Source organism: Salmo salar, chromosome ssa17 (assembly GCF_905237065.1).
Source record: "Salmo salar chromosome ssa17, Ssal_v3.1, whole genome shotgun sequence".
NCBI classification, from domain to species: domain Eukaryota; kingdom Metazoa; phylum Chordata; class Actinopteri; order Salmoniformes; family Salmonidae; genus Salmo; species Salmo salar.
In genome coordinates, this window is record NC_059458.1 from 60,117,299 (window position 1) to 60,129,821 (window position 12,523).

Consider the following 12,523-nt stretch of genomic DNA (forward strand, 5'->3'; position numbering starts at 1 on the left):
GATAAAGAGTTACTTGTCTAACAGAACACAGCGGGTGTTCTTTAATGTAAGCCTCTCAAACATAATGCAGGTATAATCAGGAATTCCTCAGGGTAGCTGTTTAGGCCCCTTGCTTTTTAAAATCTTTACTAACGACATGCCACTGGCTTTGAGTAAGGCCAGTATGCCTATGTATGCGGATGATTCATCACTATACATGTCAGCTACTACAGCGACTGAAATTACTGCAACACTTAACAAAGCGCTGCTCTGCCTTCTTAACAACACTATCAACAAGGCAGGTCCTACAGGCCCTAGTTTTATCGCACCTAGACTACTGTTCAGTAGTGTGGTCAAGTGCCACAAAGAGGGACTTGGGAAAATTGCATTTGACTTAGAACAGGGCAGCACGGCTGGCCCTTAAAAGTACACAGAGAGCTAACATTAATGACATGGATGTCAATCTCTCATGGCTCAAAGTGGAAGAGAGATTGACTTCATCATTACTTGTTTTTGTAAGAGGTGTAGACAAATTGAATGTACCAAGCTGTCTGTTTAAAATACACGGACACTCATGCATACCCCACAAGACATGCCACCAGAGGTCTCTTCACTGTCCCCAAGTCCAGAACAGACTATGGGAAGCGCACAGTACAACATAGAGCCATGACTACATGGAACTCTATTCCACATCAGGTAACTGATGCAAGCAGTAGAATCAGATTTAAAAAGAAGGTAAAAATACACCTTATGGAACAACTGGGACTGTGAAGAGACACACACAAAGTTACAGACACATGCATACACACACATTGTGAACATTTTGTGTTGTGGACATGTGGTGGTGTAGGGATGTTATATGATGTACTGTTTTATATTTAGCTCATTCAGTACAAACATAGTTGACTGTTTTATCTTTTGTTTTATATGTAATGTGGGTGCTTTGGTGTGTTTGGAATCCAGGAAGAGTGGCTGCTGCCTTGGAATCAGCTAATGGGGATCCCTAATAAATAGAAATACAAAATACAAAGGAAGGCTTAGTTTTGTTTCTCATAGTACTTTTCAACAAACTTTGTAATAACCAAATAGACACTGGATGTTTTTTGGCAAAATATTTATTAAATGTATGTAGTGTTAATATCCAAAACTTGCATTTTCAGAAATGCTCCCAAAATGACTTACACCCCTATTTGATTTAGACAGTACTTTGCTGCCATCTTGTGACTATGAAGGAACATGCAGCTGGAATATGTTTTTATTTCCATTAGTCTGAACTGAACAGTCTCATAAAAACATGTGATGCTGTTAAACTTTATGCACCATTAAAGAAGTTTTTTCCTTCAAATACCAAAAGGCCACAGTAAGCGCTACCCATCACTTGTATATGAAGTGTAAAAGGTAAACCATTAAAGTTATGAGGTGATTAGGGCCCATAAATGTGATCTACTATTATATGATTCCTATTGAAGCTTGAGTGTGTTGTTTGTTTACCTCTCTAGTTCCTCTGCAGGCTCTCCAGTGTGGGAAGCATCCTGGGCTCCTTGTGGGTGTTTGATTCCTGGTCCACACCCAGAGAACCCCTGTGTATCTGTGAGTCCACAGTCACCACAATGAAGAAGGACCATTAGGATGGAGCCATCTGCCTCCACTTCTCCCCTGCTGGGATAGACAAGACTATTCTTATTTTCTGAGGGCTGTATTGAAATGTCCTCCAGGACTGTAATACAATTATTAAATCATTTCTGCAAACAAAAATTGTACACAAAGTGAAAACAATCTAGTGGTATCCCTCTGTGCATCAGTCAGGCAGCATACTGTGCTCTTTATTTGAGTAGTTACTCTTGTTGGGGCAGACTTGGTTTGCAGACACCGCTGCCACAATCACAGGCCTAATAGACCATGAAATCAACACACACAGTGGGTGAACTGTGGGAGTGTCACACTCTCCCCAATGCCTTAACCTCATTAGGTGTGACATTAATAGAACTGATGGGACATAAAGTGTGACACTAACAAGGTAAGCAAGACAAAGTTTCTAACTGGGAGAGATAGATAACAGATTACCACCTGTGACTCAGACACCTAGGCTAGCTAACTGTTCCCAAGAAGAACACTGTGTTCTCTATCTCTTCTGTAAAGGGTTACTAAGCCCTGACGCTGGTGAAATACTTTATTTTGTCTGTTTGTGACTTCTCTACAGCACTTCAAGTTTGCTTTCTAATTGAACGGAGCTGCGGTTCATTAATGTCTGTCATACTGTGTGTTCCAAAAACAAGTGACAAACGCATAAATGAATACATTGCTTGACTAAATTGTTGTGACTGTTTCTGAATTGAATCTAGATGTAATAAACATCAACCCTTGCTACGGTATACCCTGTTTATTGTGTCTAGTCTCTTTATATAGTAACCTCAAAACAAACACATCATCAATCTGAGCAGCTAACCGATCGCTGCAGCTGTACATAGTGCATCTGTAAATAGCCCACCCAATCTACCTACCTCATCCCCATATTGTTTTTATTTACTTTTCTGCTCTTTTGCACACCAGTATCACTACTTACACACCATCATCTGCTCATCTATCACTCCAGTGTTAATCTGCTGAATTGTAATTAATTCGCTACTATGGCCTATTTATTGCCTTACCTCCTCACGCCATTTGCACACACTGTATATAGACTAGATTTTTTCTACTGTGTTATTGACTGTCCGCTTGTTTATTCCATGTGTAACTGTGTGTTGTTTGTGTCACACTGCTTTGCTTTATCTTGGCCAGGTCACAGTTGTAAATGAGAACTTGTTCTCAACTAGCCTACCTGGTTAAATGAAGGTGAAATAATAAAATGTGTAGACATTGCTAGTGACTTGTAGTGAAATCGAAGAACTATTTAGTCTTATTGGAAGTCAGCCAAGCAGGCACAGGCCCCAGTTAGCATAACCTTTAAGCAGTCTCTATGTTCTTCCAATAACACCCTCACAAAGGTAAATACTCTACCGCACTGCGCTGCACACATTATACACCATCTTGGTTTCTCAAAGCCTCTGCTAGGAGAGGGCCACATCACTAGGAAGCACAAGTAACAGAGTTAAGTACGTACCGCAAACTCCCTCCACAGCTAGCTACAAATCTCGCCGGTGGAGATATCGAATTAGATATTTTTGGATAGCGAAAATGGTTGGTACGTTTTCAAGGAGGGCGGTCATGTGTGTTTGTGAGAAGAGGATCACTTGTTTAAGCCCGGTATGGAGACAGAGATAGTGGAGGAAGCCATATATTTAACAGCACACTGACGGCTGTTTCACTGGTGCCGTGACCCGGATACACAGTTGGGCTCAGCTTAACAGCCAGGGTCGCTCACTGTGTGGCGAGTTTAGGGGTGAGTGTAACGGAGTTAAAAACGTTACGTACTGTAAACTCACTCCACAGTTAGGTTGAAAGGTCGCCGATTAACAGCCTGGTATAGGGAAAGGGACAGGGGAGAAAAGCAAAAATGTTAGCAGCGCACTGACGGCCGTTTCATACACACACAACAGAGCCAAACAGATTTGTATACTAAGACTGCGGCCCACATTATTGGGGCTGGTTTAATTTTAGACATCCAGTCCAGAATCTAGATGTGTCATAGAAAGAGAGTATCTGATATCATGCCTGTTTTAAAAAATGGGTACTGTACATAATATACCAGGAAACTGGCAGGCATAAAATGACTTTCAAGATTAACGGGTTTTGGGGTAGGCTATTTGGTATCCGTAGAATACAATAAGTGGCCATTCCCACTATCTGTGTATAAAAGCGTATCACTGTCCTGCAAACACAACTACTCTGTTTATTCTCAAGGGCCATAGCCATGGGCTATTGGTACTGTGCAGTTTTGCAAAATCTTCAGATCATACGGATTAGTTCAGGCTCTGTTAGAACATTGTTTTAACATTATATTTGTATAAAGGCTGTTGTCTCGCAGTTGTCTCTCTCCCTCAGTGGGATCACTGGTATGTAAACACCATACAGTATAGCTAGACTCTTGTATCACATTGCAGAATATACACTTTAGTTCTTCAGCATTCAATAACAAATACAAGGGTTACGCAATGAGTCGCTGGTTACAAATAATAACAGAATAGCAGAATTTGTGTAATTTTGTGTGACAAAAAAAACAAAGTAGCCTATTCTAAATAACCTAGAAAATACTTTTAGGACCCCAGCTATTTTCACTTGAAATGAGAACTCTTGAGAAATAGTTTTTTCCCCCTTTAATATCAATATCATGAATTTATAGGCTACCAGGTTGATTTAACAGGCTATTAGCAAGACTCGTGCGCTGTTCTTTTCATGATGCCTATGAAGACTATGAGACGACTTTTCCTTTGTTGTTCATTTTTTCTTCTATCAAATGAAAAGGCGCAAGTGACAACTAATGGTCATTTACTATTCGCCACCTATGTGACGCAACCTCGTTTCGGATCCAACATGGCGGGTGAGATGAGCGTGTCGGGCGGCGCAGTGCTACCTGGACTGGGATTGATTACACAGCGCCCTGCAGGGGTTCATAGTGAGTTTGACAAGTCTTCTGTTCTGGGAGAGCGCTGACTTCCTGCTACGGGACAATGGACATGTTTTACTCCAGTTTGGCCGGGAAAACACACGCAGCGATGTGATCAGGACGGACACGTCGAGTTAGAACAAGGTAAACCTGTCCTTTCCATTTTCGAAATGTTCTGGGAAATGTAACTTATGAACTTCCCCGATATGGATGTCGGTGTACTGCTGTTGGCTAAGCGCTAGCAAGCGGACTGCGGCTTTGAAAGTGGCATATGTGACGGGAACGCGTTCGTGTACTGTTGTCCGCACTGAACGACTCGGTATGCGGGATTCTTCCCGTTTTTTGTTTACAATCGGGAATATGGTTTAATAGCTTCAAACTTTGTTGTTATTTCTATTCATCGAGGCCTACAGTACCTAGCCAAACCCCCGGACGGCCTCCTGCAGCAGGGTCGATGTTGACAGACTGCAGAACCACGAATCAAGCTCTCCCATTGGTCACAGACCTGCGTTCCGCGGCTCTGGTTGGCTTGGCTTTCCTTTCACTCATTTGACGTTTCGTGGGGCTTTCAACGTTTCTCCTGTAGCCTAATTGATTTAAGGGGATCAATTGTAGAATTAAGTGATTTGAATTAGAGTTGTTGAATGGTATTTTGCGCATGTGGCTGTGTTGTGAGTAAATAAGGCCACGTCTGGGACTACAGGCTACTGTAGTAGCGATGAGCCGCATGGGAGAGGGAATGGCTCAGTCCTGTCCCGTTTCGGGATAATGCGGTTTAACACATTCTTGGCTTTATGGCTCGGCCGAGAAAAAAAACTGCTTTAGGGATAGTTTGTAGCCATGCCACAAAGAGCGAAATTGCAAACATAGAACTCGCAAACCGATACATTGTTTCACAAATGTCACCCAGGAATGAAAGTTTCCTGCCTGGCTTCCACCCAGAAGCATGAGAGCAGATCACAAACAAATCATAGCCTGTTTATGACCGGTAGTGGACGTTACTGTGTTCCACTGTGTCACTGTGCGGTACTGTCAGCGTTGTCGCTGAGTATCGCGGTTCTCGTGCAGTGGCTGACGAGCCCTCCGGTCGTGTCCCTGCCCGCAGAATGGCCTGAACGACGACCACAGCCTCCTGCTTCAAACAAATATACGCCATTTGCTGACAGATGCATCGTTTAAAGTAAAGCCTTTTAAAAAAAAAAAAAAATGTTTTATTATTAGCAACGAGCTGTGTCGTCCATAGGTAGGCTATGCCTTCCACTTTAGTGAGGAGACCAATGCGACGCGTTGGATTTAGTTTGGAATTATCTGCATTAACACACGCATCCTGGATTCAGTGGTAGACCTAACATAGTTCATGTAAATCTGTCCCTCCATTTAGTATATGTTATGTTTCCTTTGGTATTAGATGTGACAAATGGGAAAACAATTAACGTTTAATTCTCGGTTTTCCATTCAAATGATACGAAATTCATTAAAGTCCACTTGAATTCACAGTGGAGATGGTCTACATCGGGCTTCCTGCGGTGAGAGAAAAGGGTATAATTTACGCTACTGGTCCAATCACAAGTCATCAAACTGTTACTAGGCTACAGTCAGAGCTTCCCTATGGCAAGTCATTAGGATATACACTACATGTACAAAAGTATGTGGGTACCTGCTTGTTGAACATCTCATTCCAAAATCATGGGCATTAATATGGAGTTGTTTCCCTCTTCTGCTATAACAGCCTCCACTCTTCTGGGAAGGCTTTCCACTAGCTGTTGGAACATTGCTGCAGGGACTTGCTTCCATTTAGCCAGAAGAGCATTAGAGAAGTCGGGCACTGATGTTGGGTGATTAGGCCTGGCTTGCACTTGGCGTTCCAAGTCATCCCAAAGGTGTTCGATGGGGTTGAGGTCAGGGGCCAGTCAAGTTATTCCACATCGATCTCGATGAACCACTTCTGTATGGACCTTGCTTTGTGCATGGGGGCATTGTCATGCTGAAACAGGAAAGGGCCTTCCCCAAACTGTAGCCACAAAGTTGGAAGCACAGAATCATCTAGAATGTAATTGTATGCTTTAGCTTTAAGATTTCCCTTCACTGGAGCTAAGGGGCCTAGCCCGAACCATGAAAAACAGCCCCAGACCATTATTCCTCTTCCACCAAACTTTACAGTTGGCACTACATTCGGGCAGGTAGCGTTCTCCTGGCATCCACCAAACCCTGATTTGTCCGTACGACTGCCAGATGGTTAAGTGTCATTCATCACTCCAGAGAACGCGTTTTCACTGCTCCAGAGTCCTATGGCCGCGAGCTTTACACCACTCCAGCCAACGCTTAGCATTGTGCATGGTGATCGTAGGCTTGTGTGCGGCTGCTCGGCCATGGAAACCCATTTCATGAAGCTCCCGACGAACAGTTCTTGTGTTGACGTTGCTTCCAGAGGCAGTTTGGAACTCGGTAGTGAGTGTTGCAACCAAGGACAGGTGGTTTTTAGGTGCTTCAGCACTTCCTGTTCTGTGAGCTTGTGTGGCCTACCACTTACAGTTAACCGGGGCAACTCTAGTAAGGCAGAAATGTAACAGTGACTTGTTGGAAAGGTGCCAATGTTTGTCTATGGAGATTGCAGGGCTTTGTGCTCGATCTTATACACCTGTCAGCAACGGGTGTGGCTGAAATAGCCAAGTCCACTAAGTTGAAGGGCCATGTAGTGTATCAGTAGGCTAATCAATGGAAGATGGAATTAAAAAGACAGCATTAACTTTTAGTTCTAAGGACAAGCTACAACACCAAGAGCCAACAGGTGAACTGTAATGAATAATCTGAATGGAGTTGTTATTTACTGTAGGTTTCAGAAGGTGAGTTATGTTGTCTCAGTTAGCCTAGCTAACGTTAGCTAGCTTAACTAGCGTCTCTCAGTTTGATGCAAGTCAAAACAGGTACTATGTAATGAGATGATAAATAACTATCAATGTGAGTCGATCTGGTTGCTATCTGTTCCTCTTCCTGCTCCCCTAGTCACAGACGTGTGCTGCTTCGAGCCTCTCGCTTTCCCTCAGGCATTACAGCTCCTGTTAATGAAGGAGCTAACATGTATTTTTCTCCTCACATTGCAGCATTGTTGCGTAAGGTATTTTTTCATTTGTATTTTCCGTTTATGATGATGATCGGGACCTGTTAGTGTTAATTCTGTGATAACCGCACTGTGATTTACATTTTGGGAATAAAAAAAAATGTTTTTCAGGAAGGGATTTTTTTTCTGAATGTTAGGATCCCAATTTAGTTTAAACTTTTTAATGTTTAAATGTTCACACCCATATATGGTATGTATTCATTTGTGGATGTGCATCCTCCAATTTGTACGATATGTTACGAATTCCAATTTCTACGATATGCTACGAATTTGCAATAGTTTATTATATGTTACAAAGCTCAATTCGTTGTGGCTAATGTTGGCTAGGTGGGCTAACGCTGTTTCTAGCCGGGCTACTTTTACTGCCCTTCATAAAATGAAGACGCAGGTGTCCACCCAGATAGTTGTGCATAGTCATGCTGATGAAGGGCATGACATGTTGAGCAGTGGGAGTGGGAGCTATGGTCAGTATTGTTTGTTGATGCAGACAATTCCAGGCGTTGATGAGGAAGTTGTGGTTCATGGTGAATTGTTTATATCGATACATCTCTGTGCTGCAGTCCATTAATATTGACGGGCAAAGCATCCAGATGTGGCCATTTAGCGAGATTAATTATCCTTGCTACCTGTAAAGCTAACGCAAATTGGATACTAGAAATGTATTTCCCCCTATTTATACCAACATTTCAGAATATGAAACAGTTACACAAGAAAGATCAGCTCATGCCTGCCCTGCACCACCTGTACAGCTCGGTCTATTTGTTGCAACAGGGGATTTGGTCTATATTTTTGAACAGTGTTGGACTGGAAAGGAAAGTAGCCCCATCCAGCCATAACTTTTCTATCTCAACCGCTTTCATTGGTTGATTATTAACAGTTATGTTGTAAAAACACAATTTTAAAGCTGCATATTCACGTTTGCACAATGAATGCAGCGAGTTTATGTTGAATGGAAAAGGAGAACTCACTCACCGCCCCTTTCCAATGTTAGAATCGTCCTGATAAACAAAGTCAGTGAATGAATCATCACCTGTATGTATCCTATTTATGTCCATTCATTCATTTGTACTACTAAGCCTATTAGCTACTACTGCATAGCATACCATGACATATAGACTAAAAACACTTAAAATACCCCTAGTGCCATTTCAAACATGGTTCCTTATTTCATAGTTGTTGGACAATGCTAAGGATCTCTGTCTTTCTGCCCTGATACCATGACTGAGGAAACAGAGCAGCTTGCAGTACTCAGGCAAGGGTCAGCAGCCACAATGATCTCCTCTCCTCCCCTGTCATCTGCCCCTCTCTGTTTCTCTCACACACACACACACACACACACACACACACACACTTTTCCACATGGGATCTGTACACAGTTGGCACAAAGAGCAGTCGTGCCTCTTGTCGTGCCTCTCCACAGAGACAGAACTAGTGTGTAGATGTGTGTGTGTTTGTAATGAAAGAGCAGTCTGTCTGTCCGTCTGGGCAGTGTCTTGTGTGAGTTGGAGGGGTTTCTTTGACTGCCTGAAAAGCTGGTCCCGGCTGAGCTTCCGTAGCATAGCAACCAGGCCCTTGCTATGGGTTCTCTCTGTAATAAAACACACAGACACACACACACAGTCTGCAAAATGGTGCTGTGGGCACTGAGTGGGTGGAGGGTTTGGTTTCTCCTTTTCCCCACACAGAAAACACTGCCGGAGACAAAATGCCCTTTAAATGTGACCTTAACTTCTCTAGGGCCAGTGGGACGATTTCGTCCCACCTACGTAACAGCCAGTGGAATCCCGTGGCGCGTTATTCAAATACCTTAGAAATGCTATTACTTCAATTTCTCAAACATATGACTATTTTACACCATTTTAAAGACAAGACTCTCATTAACCTCTATGGGCTAGGTGGGACGCCAGCTTTTTACATTAGCATGTGACGTTCAGAACTAGCATACCCCCCGCAATCTTCCGGGGAATTCGGTAACATTTTACTAAATTACTCACGATAAACGTTCACAAAAAGCATAACAATTATTTTAAGAATTATAGATACAGACCTCCTCTATGCACTCGATATGTCCGATTTTAAAATGGCTTTTTGGTGAAAGCACATTTTGCAATATTCTAAGTACATAGCCCAGGCATCACGGGCTCGCTATTTAGACACCCGGCAAGTTTAGCACTCACCATAATCATATTTACTATTATAGAAGTTTGATTACCTTTTGTTGTCTTCGTCAGAATGCACACCCAGGACTGCTACTTCAATAACAAATGTTGGTTTGGTCCAAAATAATCCATCGTTATATCCGAATAGCGGCGTTTTGTTCGTGCGTTCCAGACACTATCCGAAATAGTAAAGAAGTGTCGCGCGCATGGCGCAATTCGTGACAATAAAATTCTAAATATTCCATTACCGTACTTCGAAGCATGTCAACCGCTGTTTAAAATAAATTTTTACAAAATTTTTCTCATAGAAAAGCGATAATATTCCGACAGGGAATCTCCTTTTCGGCAAACAGTGGAAAAAATCCCAAAGGCGGGGGCGGTCGGGTCACGCGCATAAGCCCAGTGTCCCTTGATCGGCCACTTGAGAAAGGCGATAATGTGTTTCAGCCTGGGGCTGGAATGACGACATTCTGTTTTTTCCCGGGCTCTGAGCGCCTATGGACGACGTGGGAAGTGTCACGTTAGAGCAGAGATCCTTAGTAAATGATAGAGATGGAAAAGAAGTTCAAGAAATGGTCAGACAGGCCACTTCCTGTAAAGGAATCTCTCAGGTTTTGACCTGCCATTTGAGTTCTGTTATACTCACAGACACCATTCAAACAGTTTTAGAAAATTTAGGGTGTTTTCTATCCATATGTAATAAGTATATGCATATTCTAGTTACTGGGTAGGAGTGGTAACCAGATTAAATCGGGTATGTTTTTTATCCAGCCGTGTCAATACTGCCCCCTAGCCCTAACAGGTTAATCTAACCACACTGTCCGATTTCAAAAAGGCTTTACAACGAAAGCAAAACATTAGATTATGTCAGCAGAGTACCAAGCCAGAAATAATCAGACACCCATTTTTCAAGCTAGCATATAATGTCACAAAAACCCAGAAGACAGCTAAATGCAGCACTAACCTTTGATGATCTTCATCAGATGACACACCTAGGACATTGTTATACAATACATGCATGTTTTGTTCAATCAAGTTCATATTTATATCAAAAACCAGCTTTTTACATTAGCATGTGACGTTCAGAACTAGCAAACTTCCGGTGAATTTACAAAAAATTTACTAAATTACTCACGATAAACGTTCACAAAAAACATAATTATTTTAAGAATTATAGATACAGAACTCCTCTATGCACTCGATATGTCCGATTTTAAAATAGCTTTTCGGTGAAAGCACATTTTGCAATATTCTAAGTAGATAGCCCGGCATCACAGGGCTAGCTATTTAGACACCCAGCAAGTTTAGCCTTCACCAAACTCCGATTTACTATTAGAAAAGTTTGATTACCTTTGGTGTTCTTCGTCAGAATGCACTCCCAGGACTTCTACTTCAATAACAAATGTTGGTTTGATCCCAAATAATCCATAGTTATATCCAAACAGCGGCGTTTTGTTCGTGCGTTCAAGACACTATTCGAAAGGGTAAAGAAGGGTGACGAGCACGGCGCATTTCGTGACAAAAAAATTCTAAATATTCCATTGCCGTACTTCGAAGCATGTCAACCGCTGTTTAAAACCAATTTTTATGCCATTTTTCTCGTAAAAAAGCGATAATATTCCGACCGGGAATCTGCGTTTAGGTAAAAAGACGAAAGAAAATAAAGCACGGGGTCGACTCGTGCACACGCCTAAGCCCATTGTCCTCTGATCGGCCACTTGCCAAAAGCGCAAATGTGTTTCAGCCTGGGGCTGCCTCGATATCATTCAGCTTTTTCCCGGGCTCTGAGAGCCTATGGGAGCTGTAGGAAGTGTCACGTTACAGCAAAGATCCTCAGTCTTCAATAAACAGAGACAAGAAGAACAAGATCTTGTCAGAGAGGGCACTTCCTGTAAGGAATCTTCTCAGGTTTTTGCCTGCCATATGAGTTCTTTTATACTCACAGACACCATTCAAACAGTTTTAGAAACTTTAGGGTGTTTTCTATCCAAAGCCAATAATTATATGCATATTCTAGTTACTGGGCAGGAGTAGTAACCAGATTAAATCGGGTACGTTTTTTATCCGGCCGTGTCAATATTGCCCCCTACCCCCAACAGGTTAACTGTGCGTGTGTGATCACAGGTCAGCTCACACTGATAAATAGATTACAATACAACTTACACATCCTGCCTCTCAAACACACAGACCACATGTTTGACAGGGTATAGAGTTATTACATTCCCCTTCTCTCCAGGCGCGGGCAGAGCTCCGGGTGCCAGTCTCTGGTGGGTGCTTATGCCCGCTGGCACATTGGTCTGCTTTCTCTCTGCCTGGCCTTGAAGTGGCTGGCTCACACACAGCACACCAGATGTTGGTGCAACCTCAGCCAAGCTGTGTGTGTAGGTGTGTGTGAGAGAGTAGGTGTGTGTGTGTGTGAGAGAGTAGGTGTGTGTGTGTGAGAGAGTAGGTGTGTGTGTGTGAGAGAGTAGGTGTGTGTGTGTGAGAGAGTAGGTGTGTGTGTGTGAGAGAGTAGGTGTGTGTGTGTGAGAGAGTAGGTGTGTGTGTGTGAGAGAGTAGGTGTGTGTGTGTGTGAGAGAGTAGGTGTGTGTGTGTGAGAGAGTAGGTGTGTGTGTGTGTGAGAGAGTAGGTGTGTGTGTGTGTGAGAGAGTAGGTGTGTGTGTGTGTGAGAGAGTAGGTGTGTGTGAGTGAGAGAGTCGGTGTGTGTGTGTGAGAGAGTAGGTG

The 12,523-nt window shown here is 42.8% G+C and overlaps 1 protein-coding gene across 2 annotated transcripts in view; it reads left to right on the forward strand.

Moving 5' to 3' along the window:
- The first annotated feature begins 4,402 nt into the window (after positions 1-4,402).
- Positions 4,403-12,523, forward strand: part of LOC106576214 (USP6 N-terminal-like protein) — a 91,149-nt gene continuing 83,028 nt past the window's right edge. For both annotated transcript variants that reach the window (XM_014153223.2, XM_045699862.1), the window contains exon 1: positions 4,403-4,666. The gene's annotated coding sequence lies outside the window, so the exon portion shown is untranslated. The remainder of the gene's footprint in view (positions 4,667-12,523) is intronic.